The sequence below is a fragment of the Ambystoma mexicanum genome, chromosome 12 (genome assembly GCF_040938575.1).
Source record: "Ambystoma mexicanum isolate Mex_15411 chromosome 12, UKY_AmexF1_1, whole genome shotgun sequence".
Taxonomy (NCBI): Eukaryota; Metazoa; Chordata; class Amphibia; order Caudata; family Ambystomatidae; genus Ambystoma; species Ambystoma mexicanum.
The window spans coordinates 810,992,471-811,015,918 of record NC_090936.1 but is presented as its reverse complement, the minus strand read 5'-3'; the positions used below and the strand labels follow the sequence as shown (position 1 = coordinate 811,015,918).

General features: G+C 42.2%; 1 protein-coding gene across 1 annotated transcript in view; it reads right to left on the bottom strand.

Annotated features, from left to right (window-relative positions):
* TMTC2 (transmembrane O-mannosyltransferase targeting cadherins 2) overlaps window positions 1–23,448 on the bottom strand; it is a 937,188-nt gene that overhangs the window by 528,394 nt on the left and 385,346 nt on the right. The window lies entirely within an intron of this gene.

Below are 23,448 nucleotides of genomic sequence, written 5' to 3'. Positions count from 1 at the left end.
CACCTCCTGCACCGTGCAGCGCTAGAATGTATAGACTTGATAGACTCAGAGCACGCACACAGACCACTATATTTCAGCACACAACCCCCACCTATTGAATTCAGAAACCTCAGATTGAGCTCCCTCACCCTCCCCAGACACACCCCTCACATAGAACACCCACTCACACACAAACAACACACCAACCAAATCACACACCTCTATATCACCACACATAACACACCAGTCTTACCTCCACAAACATACCCCACACACCTCATATCAAATGTGCCCTCCTCAATGTACGCTCCCTCCCAGCCCACGCATCTGATATTCATGACCTCATAACTAACAACAACATTGACCTACTAGCCATCACAGACACCTGGCTTCACGAAGCATCAGGCCCAGCCACCACTCTTGCACTACCACTGGGCTTCACAATACTCAGACAAGACCTGAACGAACAGGAGGCGGAGTAGCCTCCATCTACAAGGAGGATCTCCAAATCCAACTTGTTAGCCACTCCTCGACCAACAACTCTGACCTCCTATCGACCAAACTCTCACTGTCACCAAACAGCACCATCAACATTCACTTACTATATCGCCCCCCAGGCCTCACCCCTGACTCTCAGGAATGCATCATCCACATCCTCATCAATAATATCAAAAGCTCTACCAAAACCCTTCTTCTAGGAGACCACAAACTGGGATTTAATGATGCTAAAGACAAATCGGCAGTCGCCCTTTCCAAAGAACTTGGTGACCTAGGCTTCACCCAAAAAGTAGAAAAACCCACTCACGCCAAAGGCCGCATCCTAGACTGGGTCGCAGACCATAATTGTCTCTCCACTATCACCTCGATCTCAGCACTGCCATGGACCGACCACAACTGCATTGAATTCTCAATTCCTATCACCAAAAGTCCCAAAACACTGACCCCTGCTATCGCTGCACAAGTCAGAAGTTAAAAAAAACTCAAAGAGGACAACTTGCGCCCCTACCTCAACACCCCCAAACTAGCGCCCCTTTCGCCAACAACCCCAATACTCTGGCAGACATCTACAAAGATGTCGTCACTAAGGCTATCAATGAAATAGCACCACTCGAATGGAAAAAAGAAAGAAATCACTACACACCAACTCCTGGTTCACTGAAGGACTGCACTCAATGCGATCCCACAAGAGAGCAGCCCTAAAAAACTGGCAATCCAACCGATGCAACAGCACCAAAAATGATTCAACTTAATCTCCAACCAATACAAATCAGCTATCACTGTTGCTAAAGCCAACGCATTCAACGCACAAATTACTAATGCCAAATCGCACACTAAAGAGATCTTTGCCATCTTCAACAAGCTCATCTCCCCCCCCCCAATACACAAGATGAAATAATCAAAGATGAAGCGTGGTGTGCCAGCATTCAAAAGACCATGCTTCACAAAATTGACCTTCTCCAAAAGAAAATCAAAGACCACTGCAAAGCACTACTTCAACAGACAGGCACTCTTTACGGCTTTCATTAGCGCGTCATTCAAAACAGGCATTATCCCTGCTAGCCTCAAAGAGGCTTGGGTCCAGCCCCTCCTAAAAAAACCTACCCTCGACCCGCTACAACCCAACAATTATAGACCAATAACCACAGTGCCATTCCTCCTAAAACTACTGGACAAAGCAGCACATTGCCAAATCCAGCACTTTTTGGAAACCCACTTCATACTTGGAACGAGGCAATCAGGCTGCCGGAAAGGACATGGCACTGGTGGACCTAAAGAATCAGATCACCCAAATCTTGGACAAGGGCAAGCCAGCTCTTCTGCTCCTTCTAGATCTCTCAGCCGCTTTCGATCTAGTTGATCACAAGACCCTCACCTCACACCTCACACACTCTGCCAACTTTTCTAAAGAATCAGCTCTATGGGTCCCCACGTTCCTAGAGGGAAGAGCCATGAAAGTCTTCTCGGACATCGTCACTCCCACGACAATTCACTGCAGAGTCCCTCAAGGTTCCTGCACTGCACCCACACTCTACAACCTGTTCACTAAACCTCTCTTTGACAAACTCGACTCCTACAGCATCACATACACAAACTACGCGGACGAAACACAAGTACTTCTTCCCCTCTCGGGTTCATACAAAGACGACGCAAAGGCACTCCACTCTATCTACGCCATTATCCAGGCATGGATTGCAGTAAATGGCCTATGCCTAAATGGAGACAAGACGGAAATCATTAGGTCAGCAGAGCACCCTAGACAAACTGGACATACTGTATGCTAACTTCTCCATTGACAACTCAATCATCCCCGTCTCCACAGCGGTTAAGACACTGGGAGTATACTTAGACTCCTCTCTATCCATGAACAGACAAGTCAGCACAATCACCTCCTCTTCTGCCCACACACCTAAACTCAAACGCCATCAAGCCTTACCTCTCCAAACCCAACTGCCTCTCCATAGCCAGAGCAACCATTGGAGCCAAACTGGACTATTGCAATGCCCTGCTAGCGGGCACATCAGCAAAAAACCTAAACAGACTCCAAGTCACACAGAACAATGCTCTCTGGGATGCTCTCAGCATCCCAATAAGAGAGCATATGTCTCATGCCAGACTTTCAGCCCAATGACTCCCGGTTGACGAACCGATCACACTCAAAATCCTCACCCTCACTCACAAATGCCTCTCTCTCTCTCCGCCCAGTTTTATCTTTCGGAGACCATCTCCAAACCCTCGCTCCCTATCTTTCGTAGGAAACTGAAGACCTCTTTCCTTGCACAATAATCTGTGACCCTCGCAAACCCATGTAAATATGCTGCACCACCATTTGTACAAATATCATATTTCCCACTGTAAATGTATCCTTTATAATATTGTATTGTCTGTATTGTATCATTTGTAACCAAGATATGTCTGCAACAAGCGCCACGATGCCCCCGGGCGGACGTGCGCTCTACAAATCCAAACAAACAAACAAACAAATAAATAAATCAATAAATAAATAAATAAATAAAGGGGGTTCGTGGGGAACAGAGAGGTGAACATCATTAACATATACACGCCGAATAATGACACCACAATATATTTCAAGAACCTGTATGCTGAGATCAGCCCATATATAGATGGTGTAGTTATACTCTGGGGGGGGTGAGGGGGAAGATTTCAACTGTATACTGGACCCCACATTTGAAAGATCGGACAAGAAAATGCCCAAGCCCACCTCAGTAGCAAAGGCCCTGGGGGCACTTTTGAACGATTTCTGTCTGGTTGATGTGTGGAGGAAACTTCAACTTCATCCACAACAGAGTATACTCGCACTACTCGCCCCTGCACAACCTACACACCAGGTTGGACTATATATTTTCATCCAGTACATTAATAGGAAGTACAGAATACAAAGCAGCAGTCCTCTCGGACCACGCGCCGCTGATTGTAACGTGGCAGATCTCGCCTCCCAGGTCAAAAATCCCAACATGGAAGCTTAGAGCTGAAGCACTGAGGGACAGAATATTTAGAGAAGACTTGCGGAAGGTAATAAAAGAATATTTCGAATATAACACGGGGAGTGTGCTGTCAGCCGTCACGCTGTGGGAAGCATTCAAGGTGGTGGTGAGGGGGGGGGGCAATTTCAAAGTCGAAAAGACTACAGGGTGGCATAGTGCGGGAATTGCAAGACACTGAAAAGGGGATAGAGGCTGAAATGCAAAAGGGGTGGGTTCCTCCGGGGAGGCTGAGGTTCTGCTTCCACTACAGGAAAAATGCAGAGGACACTGGGAAAGGTTAAGCAACTTGAACTATAGGAAATACATAGAAAGGCAACACAAGGAACGCGATAAACTGGGTAGATTACTAGCCTGGTTGTTTAAGAATGAAGACCCCAGACAGGCAATCAGGGAAATGCAGAGAGAAGACGGGTTGAAGGCGGACACGCAGGAAGTGGCGAATTAATGCTTCTATGATTATCATCAGAGGCTATACGCAAATAGGATTGAGGAGGAGGAAATTGATATATTGGATACACTAGCTGAGATCACTTTGCCTAGGCTTGAGGACGCAGATAGCTAGAATTTAGCAGCCCCACTCACATTTGAGGAGCTGGAGCGCGTGGTCCAGACACTACCCACTAACAAGGCCCCAGGGGCGGACCTTCTCACCAACGAGTTATACAAAACATAAGGCTGATGTATGTCCACAGATGTTGGCCATGGTAAACGAGGCGTATGACAGGGGTAGGCTGATGGAGACCCTCAGGGAAGCTATTATTATTCTGCTCCTCAAGCCAGATAAAGCGAGCACGGACTGCGGATCTTATAGACTGCTATCAATGCTCAATCAGGATAGCAAGATCCTCATTGCAGTGATGGCGAACAGACTGAGGCCAGTGATAAATAAATTGATACACCCTGACCAGACGGGGTATGTCCCACACAGGTGCATCTCTGACAATCTCAGGTGGCTTCACAATGTCATAGACCAGACAGAAAGGCGCCCCCAAGAAGTGGCAATAGTCTCGCTAGATGCGGTAAAAGTCTTCGACTCGGTCAAATGGCCGTGGTTGATGGCTGTCCTGAAGGAATGTGGGATAGGACCAACGTACTTGAAGGGGCCAGTTGCTGTGCAGTGAGCCAGTTGCACGAGTCCGAACAGGACCGGTCACCTTGGAACGATGGACTCTGAGCAGGGGCAGCAGGCACGGGTCCCTGATGCTCTTTATCCTGGCCCTGGAGGCTTTGGCGGTATATCTGAGGCAACAATATGGTGAGGTGGAAATCAGCAGGAAAGGGGGACAGCATCTGATATCACTATACGCAGATGACACGTTGCTATATTTGAAATACCCTGAGGAAAATGTGCAATACATTCTAGAGGTAATGGACCGATACATGATACTCTCTGGTATAACAATTAACCCTAAAAAATCTATTATATTCCCCCTAGCCAGGTATGTGGGAATACCACGGCAAGAGCTACCGGTGTTAGATAGGTTGGGCAACTGATATTTTAGGTACCTGGGTGTGGATATATATCAAAGTCGAGGACGAACACAAACAGAACACAGAGAAGGCGGTAGGAAAAATCAAACGCAACATGCTATTCTGGGCCCGGTTGCCTTTGACTATGATGGGGAGAGCGGCATTAATGAAGATGATAGTACTACCCAGGCTACTGCACTATTTTGAGAATGTTCCATACATGATACCCAAGCGGTTCTTCACCAAGGTACAGAGCATATACAGAGGGTTCATTTGGCACAATTCTAGGAACAGGATAGCATTGTGGAAATTGCAGAACCCATACGAGCAGGGAGGGATCAGACTGCCCAATTTTGAGGTGTACTACCTGGCCGTCCAACTTCAATACGTGGCAAGATGGTTATTCGAGGACCCCACACCAGAGTCTAAATTTTTGAGGGCGGAGTGTACACCTTATTTCTTGAAGGAATGGATGTGATTAGCAGAATCTCCGAAGGGGAGAGGGTCCACATTACTAGACCTGGGGAGGAAGATTTGGCGTAGAACCTGCCAAGTAATGAGAAGTCCGCTTCCGTGCTCCACACAGGTACAATTGGTGGCACTGACAGGGGTGGATGAGCAATTGAGGAGGACTATTGGAGAACACTGGGAACCAGTAGGAGTAACAACCATTGGAGATATGTGGCAAGAAGGGGAGAAGGTAAAATTCGATACACTGAGTCAGGATACGGGTTCACATGGCGGACAAAACATCACATCCGCTAGGCTGGTAACAAAGGTAACGAAGACATGGTCGGAGGCGTAGTTGATCCGGCAACTGGACGCCGCCATAGAAACATTTCAGGCGGTGTCCGACGGTGGCCATGAGGTCTCCCGAATCTATGAACAAATGATGGCCAAGGTCGGGAAGGAGGCAGTTCAGTTGAGGTGAGACTGGGAGGAAGAGGGTGGGGAAACAATAGGTGACGGGTTATGGGTCAGAATGCAAAGATACCATAAGAAAGTGTCACGAAATGTGAGACTACAACAGATTCAGTTATATGTCACCCATAGGGGCCTATATGACCCCAAAGAAGATTGCCAAGTTTAAGAACACAAGGATACAGACATGCCCGAAATGTGGAGAAGTTGATGCTGGGATGGTACACATGTTCTGGGCATGCCCCAAAATGGCAAAATTCTGGAAAGAGGCAGCACACCTCTTAGGAGGTAAAGGGATAAACTTGGATGTGGAGTCTCTGTGGGCGTGCATGTTGGGTGGGTTATCAAGACCACGCAAACTCAAACATGTGAGCAAACTCAAAGATCTGGTGTATATTCTAGCTAAAGGAAGGATAGCAATGTGTTGGAAGGCAAGTAGGAGACAGAACGCAGAGGCCTGGTATTCAGATCTCCTGAAATGGGAGGATGCTGAGACAGTGGTGTGGAAGCAAGCAGTGGCTAGAGAGGAAGAAGAGGAAGCAAGCACACTTACAGCCTGGCTACATTTGGTCACATCATTGTCGAGGTCTGTGCAAGAGGAACCCGAAGAGGCTAGCTCCTCGGATAGTGTGGAGAATGATATGTCCATAAATTAAGAAGAAAGGCTGTAGAAGTGCGTGGCTCTGAGGGGAGTGGGAAAGTTTGGGGACTTATTTGGGCACCGTGTTTTGGTGTGATGTATGTTGATTAAAATGTCAATCAATAAAATACGTTAAAGAAAAATACAATCCATGCACCTTTTTTCCCCTTGGTTTTGCCACAGAATCTGTAGAAATATGTACATCTTTGGACATTGTCTCATACAGATGGGACACACCAATTTCACACTCCCATTTATATACAATCCCAGCCCCACATTTCAGGGCAAAGAGCAGACAGTGAGGTTGTCAAAAATCATAATTTAAGAGTATAATGAAACTTCAACAAACTTGGTCACCAGCTTTACATCCTGGAGATCAACACCAAGCTATGGGAAAATCAAGCCAATGGTCGACAACATTAAGCCAAAATTACCTGACAGGATTTGTAACTTCTACTGAAGTGGGAATACCCCCGCCCCCCCTTGTGAGGCTAGGGAGATGAGACCACTCTGCAACAGCCTCACTAGGAGTAGAGGCAAGTGGGACTTCACTGGGAGAGACTACCCCTTATGGGTCAAGGACTCCTGTTCCTTTGGGTAACTACCTTCACCAGTAAACATGATGCATACATGGGTCTGTAAAACACTGTCAACTCTCAGTACTAGGCTGAAGAAGATAACCAGTGCTATTAATCCGAAGAAAGAGAAAACTGGATCTAAGAAAAAGTGATCAATCCACTGAGACGAGTGGATTGAAAGAGAAACTCATCAAATATGAGACAAGAAGCGAAAGGAAGGTGTCTCCAAGCAAGGGAGGTACCCTGTTAACTTGAACCTGGGAAGAGGGAGGAGCCGCAGGACGCAAAATCCAAATCTGGTTAGACCGAAGGACAGGGGAACAGGGGAGGCGTGGACGAGTATTATACAAACACAAATAATTCACCTATGTGCTAATAAAAAAACAAGCTGAAGATACATTTATTGAATCTGAACTGTGATAAGGCAAGGTGGAGAATACCTCCCTCTGAAGGAGAATTGAATGGAAGTGGAATATTCTAGTTGAATATAAACTGTGAGTCTGAGAAAGAGAACATTGATCCAAGAAAGGGAGGAGAATGGAAATGTGCTATCTTTGTTAAAACCAAACTGTGCAAATACAAGAAAAGGACTAATAAGAGTCCCGAAAAGGGAGGTGGAAAGGGAGAAAAGCTAAAACGTCAACCTTAATGAACTTAAGTGTTTTGAGTAAAAGACATAGATAGGCAAACAAGGGACTAATAAAGTGAATAACTGTGTCCTGGAAAGAAAGATAAAACCTGAGTCGCAAGCAGAAGAGTGGGACCAAAGAAAGAGTGTTAAGAGCTAAAGACCAATCCGGTCCTTATGATAAAGCTAAACCAAGGAAAAGCACATCTAAAGTGAAGAATACGTATAGTAACGTGAGGAAAGTTGAATTAACTAATTAAAAGAGTTACTAAGAATGATTGTATTATATTGTAAAACATATTGGGAACTTGACATTTCTATTATATATTGGCTTATCTACACTACATATTTTAACCCATGACATGTCAATATGAGGCAAACATAGCCATGGACTTATTTTAACGACTCAAAACCACTTTTCAGAATACTCATTTTTCTCAAGTACCATGACAAGAATGGTACCACATGTCTTTTTGTTTGCCTCCATTGGACACAGTTGAATTGAATTGATTATTTATATAGCGCCTATACACAATGTGTTTCAAAGCGCTTGAAGGAGGCAGGGAGCAAGGGAGAATACAGTTACATTCTTACAAGTCCTTGAAACAATTAGAATGTGAAAAATAACTATCAGTCAACCGGACGACATTTCAGATAGTGCAAGGAACAATTAAGGAGAAGAGGGGGAGGGAGGAATGAGAGACACCAGCAGTGACATCACTATGCCAGACGACAATTGTTGTAGTGCATGAATAACAAGAGAGTGAGGGAAGGGGAGTAGGGGGAAAAGAGGGAGGAGGATAGGAACAAACAAACAAACGACTATTATAATAGGTCAGATGAAATAGGGATAGTGATGGGGGAGTGGGAGGAGAAGGAAAGGAGGGGGCCAGACAAGCCGCTTTCAGAGGTCCTCAGACAAAGGATAGGAGTAAGTGCTAATGGACATGAAAAAGGGGGGGGTTGCAGGACAGGCAGGGGGGTGGGGGGGACAAGAGGGGATGGAGGCTGCGAAGACAGGTGGATATGATTACTATGCCTGCTGGGAACTGAGGTAGTGCCAGGCTTTAGCAAGACCGGGGGAGGCAAGGAGGTGACAGGGTAGGTGAATGAGAAATAAGGGTGGCTATGATTACTATGCCTGATGGCAATTGGGGTAATGCCTGAAATAACAGGAGGGAAGGTAAGGGGAGATAAGGGAAACCAAGACAAACACTGGGGGGATGTGGGCGGGGGACACAATTACACTCACGGGGGGCATGGGAGTGGGTGGGGACACAATAATACAGTTCTAAGGCACACTACTTCAACTCAGTGTCTTTGTATTTTATTGAAGTGGCAATAGGCTAATTTGTGTTCATTCACTAGGCCATGTATCAGGAAACAATATTTTGTACAGGATTTCATATTTCAATGGAACTCCACTTTAGCCAGCTTCATTTGCACAATAGGGGCCTAGAATGGCCTCTCCATCTCTGTCACTCTGGGATTACTTTTTACCCCGCAGTACTAAGACAATATTAGTTGACACGGAGATCAGCAATAGCATCCATTATACACACTGTGGGTGTTTTGTATTAAAAGTTCACCAAGGAACCTTTAGAGCAAAGTCAATTATTAAGTGATGGCAGAACAAGATGAAAGAAGCTTTCATTGTGTTAATATGATCCAGCGCTTGTAGTAGCAGGACAGCCTGGTCATAATGAGAGATGCATTCTTGCTTGTTCCAGTCACAAGAGCAGTCTAATAAGACGACCACTGTCAAATATGGATGCGAGTTTCCCCAAACTCAATTGGCTAGTTAACTTCCAATGGATGTGGAAGGACATTGGCCACCTTCCGTGGCTCCATCTAGTCTCTACACGCCTGCTTTGGTGCACAAGCATCATGGCACCCTGGCATACGATTGATTCCATTGAGTGTTTGTGATGGCACACCAGCAGAAGTGGGACTCTGCATTGCAACAAGTGCCTTAGGCAGGAGAGATGCCGCATGCCTGAGCCAAAAGCTCTCCTAACGGAACAAGACATTTAGCATGCCAAGAACACCATGGTGGCCTTCGACTGAAACCACAGTGCATGCAGTCCTTGGTAAGGGATGGAAGGGAGGCTCAGAGGTGCAGTTATCCAACATTCAAATTAAAGTTAAAATTTCAACTTACTAAAATCACAATAGACTGAGGAAGCCACCGGCCGCCCCCCCCCCCCAACAAAAGCAAAACCAACCTTGGCTCACCTTTATCTTTCACAGCGCTATACTCTACTAAGGTGGTTGTGGCGCTTGCCAGTGTTTTAATAAGAAAAGGTGACGTGAGTTAACAGCCAAGACCCAGCGATTGATGTAGTGTAGATTAGAATGTAACGGGCATTTCCTCAAACGCAATAAAAAGCAAGGCTAGATCATAACCGTGGATTTAAAATACTGCATCCAACAAATCACTTAATAAAAAAGCATTTGTATTTTTATAACAAAAAATCCCATTTAATAGAGTTAGCAGAAGGAGGCAGGAGCTCTTGGGCTGGGCGGCCATTGTATTTTGTTAGCTAGCCCTTCCTTCTTCCCAGACATTTTCCGTTAAGATCTTGCAACACAGCATCTAAGTTGCTAAGTGCGGTCAATTATAGAAGGAAGCAGTCACTGACATCTTAAGCTAATTCAATCACATAAATGATATCATGGTAAAACGTCATGCTTTCTCAAGAGGAAATGTATCTGCTAGAGTTTATATATACGTACACACGCGATTGCTACATTTGATTTTACAGCAAATACTTCGAGGCGTTAGGGAACTGTGTACCTGTATTATTATCACCACTGATGTACCCTTAAGTACACCAAGAGTTGCACTTTAGCTGCCCAATGGCGTTTATACTGCGGTCTTTCAGCGTGGGGGCCAGGCAGATTGCCTGAGGAAATGGCAAGCTGGAACCACATATTAGTGTATACGTCTATTTTTCAATGGACGAGATGTTAAAATAATGTGAAGGTCGTCGATGTTTCAGGTGGGTTTCACAAGTTGTGCTGCCTCCTCCCTACTTTGGCAGAAGGGTAAGGTGGGAGTCCATTAATTCACCTACTGCGTGGAAGTGACACCCTGCAGTTATTCTGCTTCTAAAGACACACGGGTCCGTCGGTGCATACATCGAGGGAAACCGATAGCAGTCCCTGGAGAGAAACTGCTGTGCTGCTGCGCTGGATGGATTGGTTTTGCAATGGATCCCCCAGGACGGCCTGGCAGCTCAAGGGTGAATTATGATGAATGACAGCCTGCTTAGGATGCAGCACATTAGCTTGCGACCCAAACCTCGCCTCTCCCTCGCCGCCCCCACCGCCGTCGCGCATGGTGTCCTGTGCAGGCAATCAGTGCAATACAGCGACAGGGCATAGCTTGCTCTGCTTTGCCGTTTCTGCATTCCTTAAGTCGATGGCGCTATCGGGGGTGGGGGGATAGATTTAAAGGAAACCAATAGCTTCCTTTTGGAATTACATAAACAAGGAAGTGTGTTTGTTAGCAGAGACAGTTTGGCATAAAAGTACAATAGGAGCGCTGCACAGCATCAACGGCAGCGGAAAGAGGACACACGCATGTAATGTACACCAGGTCGCTAAAGGCTTGGCTTCATTTATCATACTCTGCCCGCAGAGCACACGATATTTCGAACACAGTCTCGGAGAACTGTTCCAGCTACCCTTCTTCAAGTTACAAAAGCACATTTGTACCTGTCCAATCGCAGACGCAAAAGTAAATCCCAGGCTTCTGCCTTGACAATTTCACGTTCAAACCATTCTTATTTTACCATCGCTCCCTCTGCCAAAATGGTCGATAACACATTCTATTCTGTTCTAAAGCAATGTACTGCCCTTTCCCCTCAACTACTTTGCTCTGGTCTCCACTTTCGTAGGTTGAATAGAATAAACACATTTTCATATACTGTATTCCTGAATTCTCCTCACAAATAACCAACTGCTTAATTTCCATCTGTTGCTGAATGGCAGTACGTGTATGCTCTGCCCCTTTAAAGACTACACTTATTTCCCTCCCAGCCTCCAATGGCTCCCCCACGCGCCCATCTCATGCCCTCCCATTACCACGTCCATCTCCTCTCTCCACCCATGGTTCGCAACCTTGGGTTCTCTTTCAGAGTGACCTAAAACTCTTATTTATCATGGCCCCTGCGGCCAAACTCAACATTAGGAAAACCCACACCTCACGCATCACCCAAACCATACTCTAATTTCTATTCTAGTGGTCAGGAAGCTAGACTACTCGGCACACCTAGTTCCTGCTCTTCCCCTCTCCCCCATTGCTCCATTGAACTAAGTACTAACCGTTGCAACAAGCATCCTCTTCAACATAGCCCTTATATAATTCGTCTTTCACAGACGGGCAAATCCTTAAAAGGAAGCATGGCATTTTTCTGCTAAGGCTACCAATTGTATTGTACAGCAAGACAATGCGGCCCTGTTTTTTTTTTTCAGGAGTTGGCCTCAGCTAAACAATGTAAGTCTTAAAAAACTACCAAGAATCAATCACAGACTGTAACATGTACTCGAAAGGTATGTTATTGTGATTTATACGGCACAGCGCTGTCATCTTTCATGGTCTCCCTGTTCTCTGCTGAATCTGAAAAGATCGCAGGGTTTGTTTTTAGTTGGTAAAGGTTAGGTGGGGTTTGTTGTAGGAGTGCATGTTGGATGATGTGTGTGTAATTGGTTTAGTTGTCTGTAGTGTACTGTGTTTAGTTTGATGTTGCCAAGTGTGTGCATTATGTGGTGGTTGTAGGTTTCTGAGGTATGTGGGTGTTTTGTTTGGTGCTCGGGATATTCAAACTTTTTAGTAGGGTTAGTTAGTGATGTTAGTCGTCTAGCCTTCTGTGTGGTCGGTATGTTGGTCTGGGTGGGTTCATATTCTTCTATGGTGGTTTGTGTTAAAATGCTTTACTTCGTTGCAGCACGCAGGTTTCAGTTCATTAGGTTTTCGGTTGTTTTGGGGGGTTTTCAGATACTTCCCTTCAACAGTGTTCAGCATTGTAAGTTAAAGAGCCATGAATTTAGGTGGCATTTAGAATGGCAAAAATGAATTCTAAAATCCCAGACGAGTAATTTATACTTCAGATTAGGGGCTTATTTACATAGTTATTGCTTTTCACAAGGTGCCACAGATTATTAATTTAACAATTTAAAAATATATATATTAGGCAGCGGTAGCCGCCCTATGGTAAAGGTGAGTGGGACTCACACAGGAACCCCTTAAAATTCTCTTGTTGATAACTTTTGGTTTGAGTAACAGATTTGCTGAAATTTTTAAAGTCATTAGGGACTTGCACGCCCTCTCCAACCCCCCCCCAGACAGCAAAGTTTCATAAAGAGACATTAAAAAAATAAGAAAGTTATTAAGAATGTTTTTTTTCTCCAAACTTGCAGCCTACTTCCCATTCATTTTCCCATAGACAAACAACAGCAATTTCTGCCAAAGAGCACGGCCCAAACCGATGGACTGATTTGCACGAGGTCCGAAACAACAAAGCATTTAAAAGAGGCCTTTTTATGGTTTGGGTTTTTATGTGCAGTAGTTATTTAAATATTTGACAGAGCAGGGGGTGCCAAATTTCTCAAAAATAGATTGTTATATCTCAAGGATTTACCCAAATCTGGGTTTTTTTAGAAATGTTTTTCGATGCAAGAGATAACCGCGGCTATAGATGAGGATATCAGGAAATTAAAAGTAGTTAAAAAGCTACTTGCAGATTAAAGTAATTGAAAATGATTTTAGTCTATAGGTGGGGAAATTGCTGGAGGACACCAGCGTTATAGGACATCTAGGGACTGAGTTTGCAACACTAGGATTTCTGTAGCCATGGCCATAGCCTCAAATAGCCGACATCTCAAAGCAAACGTCACATAAACGGCGTATGTTGTGGGGGGAAAGTGAGAGGGAAGGGGAGATGAGGAGGCCATCTGGGGAGTGGGTGGAGATGGCACTGTTGAGGGGACAATTGGCGAGGGCCGTTTTTCCGATAATCGCGGCAGTATTCGAGGCTATAGAGGACTACAAATAGCCGCAGGTATGAGTAGTTCTTTAGGTATAGTGAAGTCGTGGGTGAAAAGGCCATGGTCAGTGACACGGTAGGTATCTGGGGGTCTACCTATGTTGGCTGTGTGTTTTCAGACTTTGTTACATGTGAGACTGGAGAAAAACAGAAGAAAATTGTTTCAAGAAATCAATACAAAAATGAGTCACCCTCCTCTAGTTTTAAATGCCACATACATTGTATTTTAGCCTGTATATTGTCACCATTCCATTTTATCTCGGGTAATCACATCTATTAAAATACATCCCCACCTAGTGTACTGTCATGTATTATACAGTGCTTTCTATAAATAGAAAATAATTCTTCCAAAAGAACATGAGTAATTTGTTCGCCCCTTGATCTTTACACTGCTATTGCATTATAAGACTCGAAGTGAGCCAGCCCCCTCTTTAAATAACAATTTGTAACCGTGGTTATAAAAAAGGTCAATGAACTCTAACCACGGTTATATTAAAAACTAAATTGATGGGTATAATTCCATTGTATTTGTGTATTCCTATGTAATATGTAGTCCTTCAAAGGACTGGTTTGGGGTACACAGAGTAGAATTTTAGCACATTTGGAGTACTGTTTTGATGTTCAGGAACGCTGCATTTCCTTAATCGGTTAGGTGTACTGCATTATGTCTATAGAAAATGGTAAAGTAGAAATATATGTTGTTTGAAATCCATGATTGGTTGCGGTCTCATGAATGCTGAAACTAATTTATTAACATGTCTCTGTGATTTTTCAATGTTACAATTAACTTTGGTGGTCCATCTCCATTTTTGCCTCGAAGTCAGATTGGAAAAGATAAAGAGGGTGTGAGGAAATGTTCCATTAGTTTTTTCAAGTCTTGTTTCATCATTAAAGTAAGGGACACAGCCCGTACATTCCCCAAATCATTGCATCCACAATAAATTAGTAGGAAGTCAGGGTACCCTGTACTTTTCAGACTGAGCAATTTTGGAGAAACATGGAACCAACGCATTCCCCGCAATCCAAACCATTTAATTGTAAAATCTCTCAAATCAAGCTCCATGTTAATAATTAGTTTCTAACAAAAAGCCAGTAACCAAAACTGCCAACTGTGTCCGATCAGCCACAGTTTTCAAACCAGCCAGGATATCTGCAGTCTTCCTCTCCGTTTCCAGGAAAATTATTCCTAATTTGAATTTCTAGTAATTGGTGTGAGTAAGCTATGTATGATGTGTGTGTTTTGGTGTTTGTATTTGGTGGTTATTGTTGTAATTCTGTGTTGGTCTGTGATAGATTACACTCAAAATGTGTCTGCCATTTTTGTATTTTGGTTAGTAAATCTAGTCCTATTTTTGTGATTTTGATTTTGGAAAGTATAAGAGCTTTAACACTTTATGTAGTTTCCAATGGCCATGAAGGGGCTTTTCTATAACTGTGTCTATAAGAAAAGCTCTTGCATAGGCACGTCAATGCTTTTCATCATTTTATTAGTTGTGCCCGTAGGTGCTGTTATATTTATAGCTATGTCTATAAATCAGATTTTCTGTGCAATAATCATATTGTTATGTGGATGATACAACACAATTTTATCTCTGCAAGTTATTTCGACTGCTTAGGTGTTCTTATTTTCTTTGAAGTTTTGAACGCCGGCTTAGTTTGATTTTCGGCTTGCAAAAAATGTACATGTAGCCTCAGCTGCATCGAATAGCCGCAGCCATGAAAGATATTGGGTGGGGAAAAATACATTTCTGTGCGCTTCCATTGTTCATTATTGGCTATTACTTTTCTATTTGTCTAGGTGTCTGTGATAAGTTGTGGTGAAAATGTGTCCTTCATTTTAGTAGTTTTATTTGTATATAGTCCTCTTTTTTGGCATTCACAGTTCTATCTTTTTGATTGCAGAACTCTCACTGTGCACAGGCAGGAGTGTGGCTGATGTGAAAGTTAATGCATATTTACATATTTGAAGGTTTATTGGCAGACTTGTGTGTGTTAGTTATATTAATCACTGCTATCAGATGATATTCATTGCCATTTTTTTGATCTGCTCTAATTGTGTAGCAAGTATTGTTTAATGTGTTTTTTAACTTTAACTAATATGGATCTACAAAATTATATTTGTGAATCAATGGCATTTATATGCAGGCATTTCATTTTTGTACTCATGTTAGTGAGGATGAAGGCTTATTTGATTGTATTTGTTATAATTTTAATGCATTTCCACCTATGCAGTACCCTTCGCTGTTTTGAGATTTCTGTGAGGTAGTACAATTGATGGTATTGATGTTTTTGTATTTTCTTGCGGTTGCTTTTTTTAGTATCTGTTGAAAGAAAGTTGGATTCTTTGCATTTATTTTCTGATTTGATCTTATTGTTTTTATCGTGGCGTCCCACTAAAACTGGATGTTTCCAAGCTTTGAAGCTTTGAAATGGAATATTTGAAGGTCCGTGTCTTTTTGCACAAGGTGCATATGATTTTCACAATTAAAAAAAACAATGCTCTTTTATCTTGAAATATTTCCAACTATCTGCAGTGGTTTTCTTGTGGGTTTTTTTTTGTTGGGTGAAAGACTTTAACAAAAATGATAGTATTAGTGTTTATATCTGTATGATTGTTTTCTATCCCTTGTTCTCCAAGTTTAATTAGCCCACCTTATTCTCTCTTGGTTCTCCAAGTTTACTTAGCCTTCCCCATCCTCTGTCATGCAACCAGCCAGTATAACGTCCTTTGTTTATTCTCAACCAGTTAATATAGCCAGGTTTGTTTATTGTAGTGCTAGTTTTTATACTTTTTTATATTATTGTATTTATTTTAATCCAAATTGGATTTATTTTCCCAATGATTAGTGCAAGGAGAACAACAGTGCTGTATGCACAAATGTATGTTACATAGTGCATTTGACTACATACTTGCTCCCAAAGTTTCATATTGTAACTACGGCTAGAAAAAAAGTCAATGGACTCTAACTGCAGTTACGGGTGAATGTTATTTCATTGTATTTGTATATTTATAAGTAGTCCTTAAAATGACTGTTTGAGTACACGGAGTGTATTATTTTAGCTCATGTGGCGTGCTGTCTTTATTATCATGCGCCTTACAGAACTCCTTTTAACTACCATTATATCACTACTGTCTCTTTTGCCATCCATAGCCCACACTCCATTTTAAATTTGTTATTTTAAAAAAAATAAGCCTATAGCCGCAACTACATAAAAATGGGGTGCCATTGGTGTAGTGAGTATCACGCCTAGGAACAGCAAAGACTGGGGGGTGTTTATCCACAGCTAACCCAAACCCGTCCCACACCATGGGGTGTTACCCGCGGGTATAACTAGCAGCTGCTAGGGAGCAGCCACTGGCACGTCGTGCATGATGTTGCCGCAGCTATAAAAATGCATTTAAAAAATATATACATGTGTGTGGGTAGCCTTGGAAAGATTTGAGTGTAGTAAAATGTGCAATACTTTTTACTCATTAATAATACATGTAAGTGTACATACTTAAAAAAGGTAAATATGCAAACAAAGTTGGTTAAAAAGAGGTTTATTGGGGGGTGGTTGTGGGTTTCCTAATTCTTTTAGTTTGAGCACATGGTGCATCACCTTCTTTAGTCCAATTATCTGGATTCTTACTGTCCATGATTAATCTTATTTTCAATGTCCCTTTTCATTGATTGTACTTTTTTGAACATTAATAGTGGTTGTCATTCTGTTAATGAATCCATGATTAGTTTTGTGGGTAGGTCTTGTGGTGCTTCTTGTTTTATTCTTCGTGATACTTTAATGACTTCATCTGTTTTCAAATATTTGAAATATTTAAAATAGTTTTAAACAATTTAAGATATAGTAAACTTAAACAATGTTTGCGATGGTTGCAGAGATATTTAAAAGTAGTTAGAGAAACTATATCTGTTTGCGGACTGATATTTGTTCTATAACATTGTTAGTCTAATTTGATATAAACAAAGAATGTACTCACAAAATCCTGAATGTGATGCATTTTCTTCTTTTTTTTTTTTGTTGAGCATCTTAGTTTTTAATTTCTTCTTCTGTAGGATAATTCTGCAGTCATTCCATCTAGTGTTCCATTGTACTTTGATACAAAAATAATATTGCTCGTCACCTCAGATATTAGAATTAGAAATGGAGGAAGATTACATGAGGAAGAGAAGGTGTAATTTCTTGTATTTACTTTCTGATTGGCTGTTTGTTTGTGTGGTGTGTAGCTGCCAATTGGATGTCCAGTACCTCAGATGCTGTTCAACCGATCAGAGAATGTACTTTGTGAGTGATTTTTATATGTACCAAAATAACTGTGTAGGATATTGTATCCTCATATTGACAGGTTTTCTATATAGTACATTCTTATTGCGAGAGTGAGGTGTAGTTTTAGGAGATTGTGCAATTTTTGGCGTATATATTTTTTTATTGTATATTTGAAACATAGAGCCAATTTCAGAAGGAGAAGAATTTAATTGTTCAGAAGACTGTAGAATTTCAGAATTTTGAAAATGGGGTCAATAGTGATGTTGATAACATAGGTGATGTGTTGTCAAAGAATTGGTGTACAAAGTTTTTTTGGTTCTATAATATTATTTTAGACCAAGTATTTGAAATGAGAGGTTTATGCTGCAATTGTGGTGAAAGGTTTTTGACATATGTTGACAGGGAACATGAGCTTTTTTCACTTTGAGAAAAGAACATTAATTTGTCATCTAAGGAAACAACAAATACACTTTCCAAGATTTCTTGAATAGTAAAAGAAGTGAAGAGTATTTCTCTGATAGAAAATATATTATTTGGTTATATCTAGCTAAAAGAACCCAAAGGCTCCTTTAAGAGCCATCCAGAGAATGTTTTAAGTAAATTGAAAATGGAAAATACCTTTGATGACTTTTTGAATAAGTAGACGTGGCTATCACTGCAGCCAATGAAACATTGTGTCCTGTCAGAGAGGTTATAGCTGCTGGTATCAGAAATCCAAAGGGATGTCATGCAATTTTTGGCAGGCTCAGCTACAAACTATGCTTTAGCCACATGTATAGCAATACCAATTCTTGTGCATTGACCATGATTTTTCATGGATTTTACAGTACATAATTGTACATGTGTATCTGATGTTATGCCCTCATGTGTACCTGTGTTTCAATGTTTACACCTAGTGAATATAGCCTTTTGGAATTTCCGTGATGGGGGCGGGGCATGCCATAATAGGTGTAGCTTAGTTGGTATTCAAATAGTTTGCATTGGGCTGGGCAGTGGTGATGGAAGGTAAGAAAGATGTTGGGGTGGTTAATTGTCAATGTATGGAAGAAGCCTGCCTTGAAGACTGAGCGTGCACGCCCTACTAGGGAGCCTGCAAGATCATCCAATAAGAGTAAGGCTAAATTTCAATACTGTCTCGTCACCCGCTACCCACCTCCTGTTATTGCACTCAAGCAGTTTGAATCACAGTGAACCTAGACTTCCTGCAGTAACATTGCAGTTCACCCTAAGAGTAATAAACTCATCAAAACCTGAACCTAAACACATGTGGCGCTCACCAATGAGCATTATATTTGACTGTACATAACCACCCTACATGAAAAATAAAGATAAAGTATGTAATCCATGCATCTCTAAGATTTGTTTTACACATTGTGATTTAATAGCGCCCCATATTATTAAACATGCCACTTACCTCAAAGGAACTTGGCCAAGGCTGTTCAACCAAAACTATCAGCAGGTGAGCAATGGAGAGCCAACAGAGGCCTGGGTGCTTATTTTGGAAACGATAGCCAACCTCTATCCTGGAGCCAGGGGAAGAATCTGGGCATTGTTGCAGTATTACAATGGGGGTTGGTTTGTATAGGTCAATATGAATTTTAACAAAGATCAAATTCAAGCAGAAGCAGGAACCTTGGGAAACATAGTCCTTCCAAGGGATGCACATATGTTGGCAGAGTACCCCAGTACTCTGGTGGATGCAGCCATCATAATTACAGAGGATGTGGCGTTTCAATTCAGGGGAACAATATGTGGACATTTGCTCCCAAACTGGTAAACGTGCTTATTTCGAAAGATGCAGCCTCCCATCACCCAAGCCCTTCTCTTTCACTTCCTGAGTTTTAAGGATTTTGCTGGGTCACTAACTTTATCCTAACCCAGGGGTTCAACTCTGCTGTGTACATACTCTCATGCAAAGAGGAAGCGGTAAGGTTCGCACACTTCAGTCATTAACCGGTTCCCACATATTCTAAAAGGGTAACAATTTACAATCTGTCACTGCAGTAATGCACAGCAGATGTGCAGACTGCTCATAGGAATGACAATATAACTTTGTAAAAATGTCAGCCATAAGAAATGACTGCCTGCCGGTCCAACAAGATTAGCTGAATTCTGAAAATGTGTTTTTTTTCTTAGCATTCTGCTACAGTATTTTATACATTCCATCTGGTGCTTCTATTTGTTAGAAACTAATCATAAATGAAAGAGAATCAACAGTAAACAGCACCCTCGCAGAGCAAAATCTGTTTCAAGCTGCGAGCAATGTATAGCCATTTATACTGAGGCTCCTATTTTGTAGAGTGCCTTATGTCACAGAATGGCTGCGGAAAGCAATAGCATCCTAAAGAATCTTTAAAACTAGACATGTTATAAAGATACTCGTGTACACGAGTATCCTTGCAAAGCCGAGCCAGAGAAGCATCGGGGGTAAGATCTACCAAAAAAAAAAAAAGAGCAACTACCAGAATATTGCAATAATAAACAAAGCCCACAGAAAAGCATTTACTGATGGGGAAATATGGCCGGATCTGACCATCTCCTCCCCGGACTATGTTCGGAAGAGGAGAAGTCAGTGAAAAGGTAGAAGAAAGCGGAGAGGTCGCTCCCTTTGGTTTTATTGGGGTACAGTATTTGTTTGGTTGTCCATTTTACACACCATCTACATTTTAATATGTTCAATATAGTCTCAGGAGCAAACATTATTTGAGCTGTGTTTCGGTTGTCTGTATAGAATTGTGAAGGTGTAACATCTCCATATGAAGACAAAATGCAATGTAAAATGCTGCAGCAATGCCTATGTAAGCAAATAATTCGAATAAATAAAGGATCAGTACTTACAAGGGTGAGTAGTACTTTGACAGGGATTTACTGTGATGGATGGTTTATGCAAGGTGGTAAGACCTTTTGCAAAACAGAATATTGACAGGAAAGCTGAGAAATTGAAGACCCCTAATGCTCACACAATGTTCATGTCTCCAATAGAAATCTGGCCATATACTTGTATAGTGCTGAAAATAAAGCTGTGTACCCAAGTGGGAGCTTGCACTGGATGGCAGATACCAGTAAATGGCCATAGGAGGCTCCCTAAAACCAGATTTCATATAAGGGCCCTTTATACAATCCTCTTAATTAGTCATGTTCTTGGGGCTTATGGTAGTTTGTAAGCTGTGGTCTTATTTGTTTTAGTTTGGACTATTAGGTGTCGCTTACGACACCTATAAGCTAAAACATATTGCATAAGAGTACAGATAGAGAGGAATGGCATACGAGGATCGACACACAGCCTGTAGGTGTTTGGTTATTTGCCCATCCATTAACTGCCCATGGCCATGGTAATCCCTATAGCCATTGCCACCCAGTTCCTGCCTCTCCCCACTCAAAATGCCTCCTCCTGGGAACTTTTGAGCTTGCTTTACTTAAGCCTTACCATCAAACATTGCACTGAAAGTGCCCACCAGTGTTTTTTCAAAGCAGTCTTCGGAGAGTGAATGACTTAATGGGAGTTGTAAACGTGCTACTGGTCTAATAAAAATGTCTTAATGTGTCCTTCACTGAAGTCCTGATAAAAACAAGCATTGGCAAAGCCAACAGTGTTGGCTTGTGGATATGTTTTAGGTGTTTGCCAGGCACTGCTATTAGATGCCCAGCTACTCGCAACTTGTTCGAACTACTACCGTCAATGGCCAATTAATACCACTACTGTTATACCTGGCAACTGGCTTTCCCATGCCTACACACACACCCAAACTGTTGGCATTGCCAATGATAGTTTTCTGTAGTGTTAGCTGCACACTAAACTGTCTCTCGGCGCCAACACAGCTGTGAGGCATTTGCTCTTATATTACAGCAGACGCATACCTGGTGATTGGGCAGCCGCGTAGGAGCTTGGATATATGTTCCATTAATCAATTTAGCACAAGAACAGTCTATATCAAAATGCTTAAGACGCCGTTAGGAAGCTAGGTTTAAGCGCTGGTGCAGCAACAGACATGCTAGGTTAGGAGTGAAGAGGTCCTGGAGGGGAGAAGCAGCAGTTGGAGGCAAGCAGAGTGTCTGTCAATCTGATGGAGCAGAGCAGTGTGCTGAGGGGAAAGTGGGTCAATCGTAACCCTAAGGAGGAAAAAGGTGTGGAAGCCCAGCTTGGTTGAATGATTCAGTTTGTGACAATCTGCTATCATGAAAATAACCACAGGGGCTAACTAGAAGACTATCATCTAGGCAATATGAGGCTACTAAAAACAAGTAATGATAATGGTGCAGATTAATATGAAGTGTGGAGGTTGCCTTGTTTTTCTTCCACTAGCACACACTGAACGTATTCTCGGGTGTGTGCTCATGCATTTAGGGTTCTCGTTTTGTTATGTACACAAATCATATAGTGCTCTTATCATTGTGGAATGCTGAAGCACTGAGAATGAATCTGGAAGATACCAAGAAAATTACTATCTGTGAACAAACACATTGTTGTCTAACAGTGTAAGAGGAGATGAGACGGAAAAGCCACACATTGGGCATACTGGAGTCTCCCAATGAGATGGCCATGCAACACTTTCAAGCCCTCCCACCACTGCCATGTCCTATTCAAATCTTACATATTTCAGCCATCTTTCATTCAGCCCCAGTTCCACCCATGTTTCCCCGACACCAGCTAGGATTGCCTCAATGTCACACTTGTATGCCTTGTAGGTATAACAAATCAATTTTTGGTGGGGTTATAAAACCTACATTACACATGGATAGCTTTCACAAACACTTTGCTGCCTTGGGTTCCAAATCATTCAAGCATAATAAAAACATCCCAGTGGCGCCAGTCAAGATCTTATGTAGGTGGTAGAAATAACACCACTATGAAAACAAAGGATCGGTTTTGTACCATAAACCGATCCTGCCATGAGTGCGGATTAGACCGCATGAACACCCAGGTGTAAAATGTCTGCAGGGACATTCATGTAAAGAAACCTAACCACGCACTAAATGATAGTTACAATTTATTGCCTATAGAAAACAACGAAAGAAAAAGGACAGACAGCATCCGGCCCTTAAAACTGCAGTTGATTGATAGTAAAATGGACCGAAGAGAATCTTTTGTGGACACAAAGGTGATGAACAAAAATAAACATGGTGGTCAAAATAAATAAATAATTAAAACTCTTCGCAGGGTCTCCTAATTTTCTGTGAACTACTGGGTGGCATTGTCCACAATAACAATTTGAACGTCCACATTACCGAGCTCCTTTCTTTTTCTGTCCCTGTACATTCTCTTAACAAGAAAGCCAGAGACAATAGTATCAAAACCAGAACAATAGTGCATTTACAAAAACGAATGTGAACCAGGGTAGAGTGCTATTATTGAAACTAGTAAAAAGGCTGCTCTCTCTCTCTCTCTCCCTCTCTCATTAAAAATTCTTTTCAT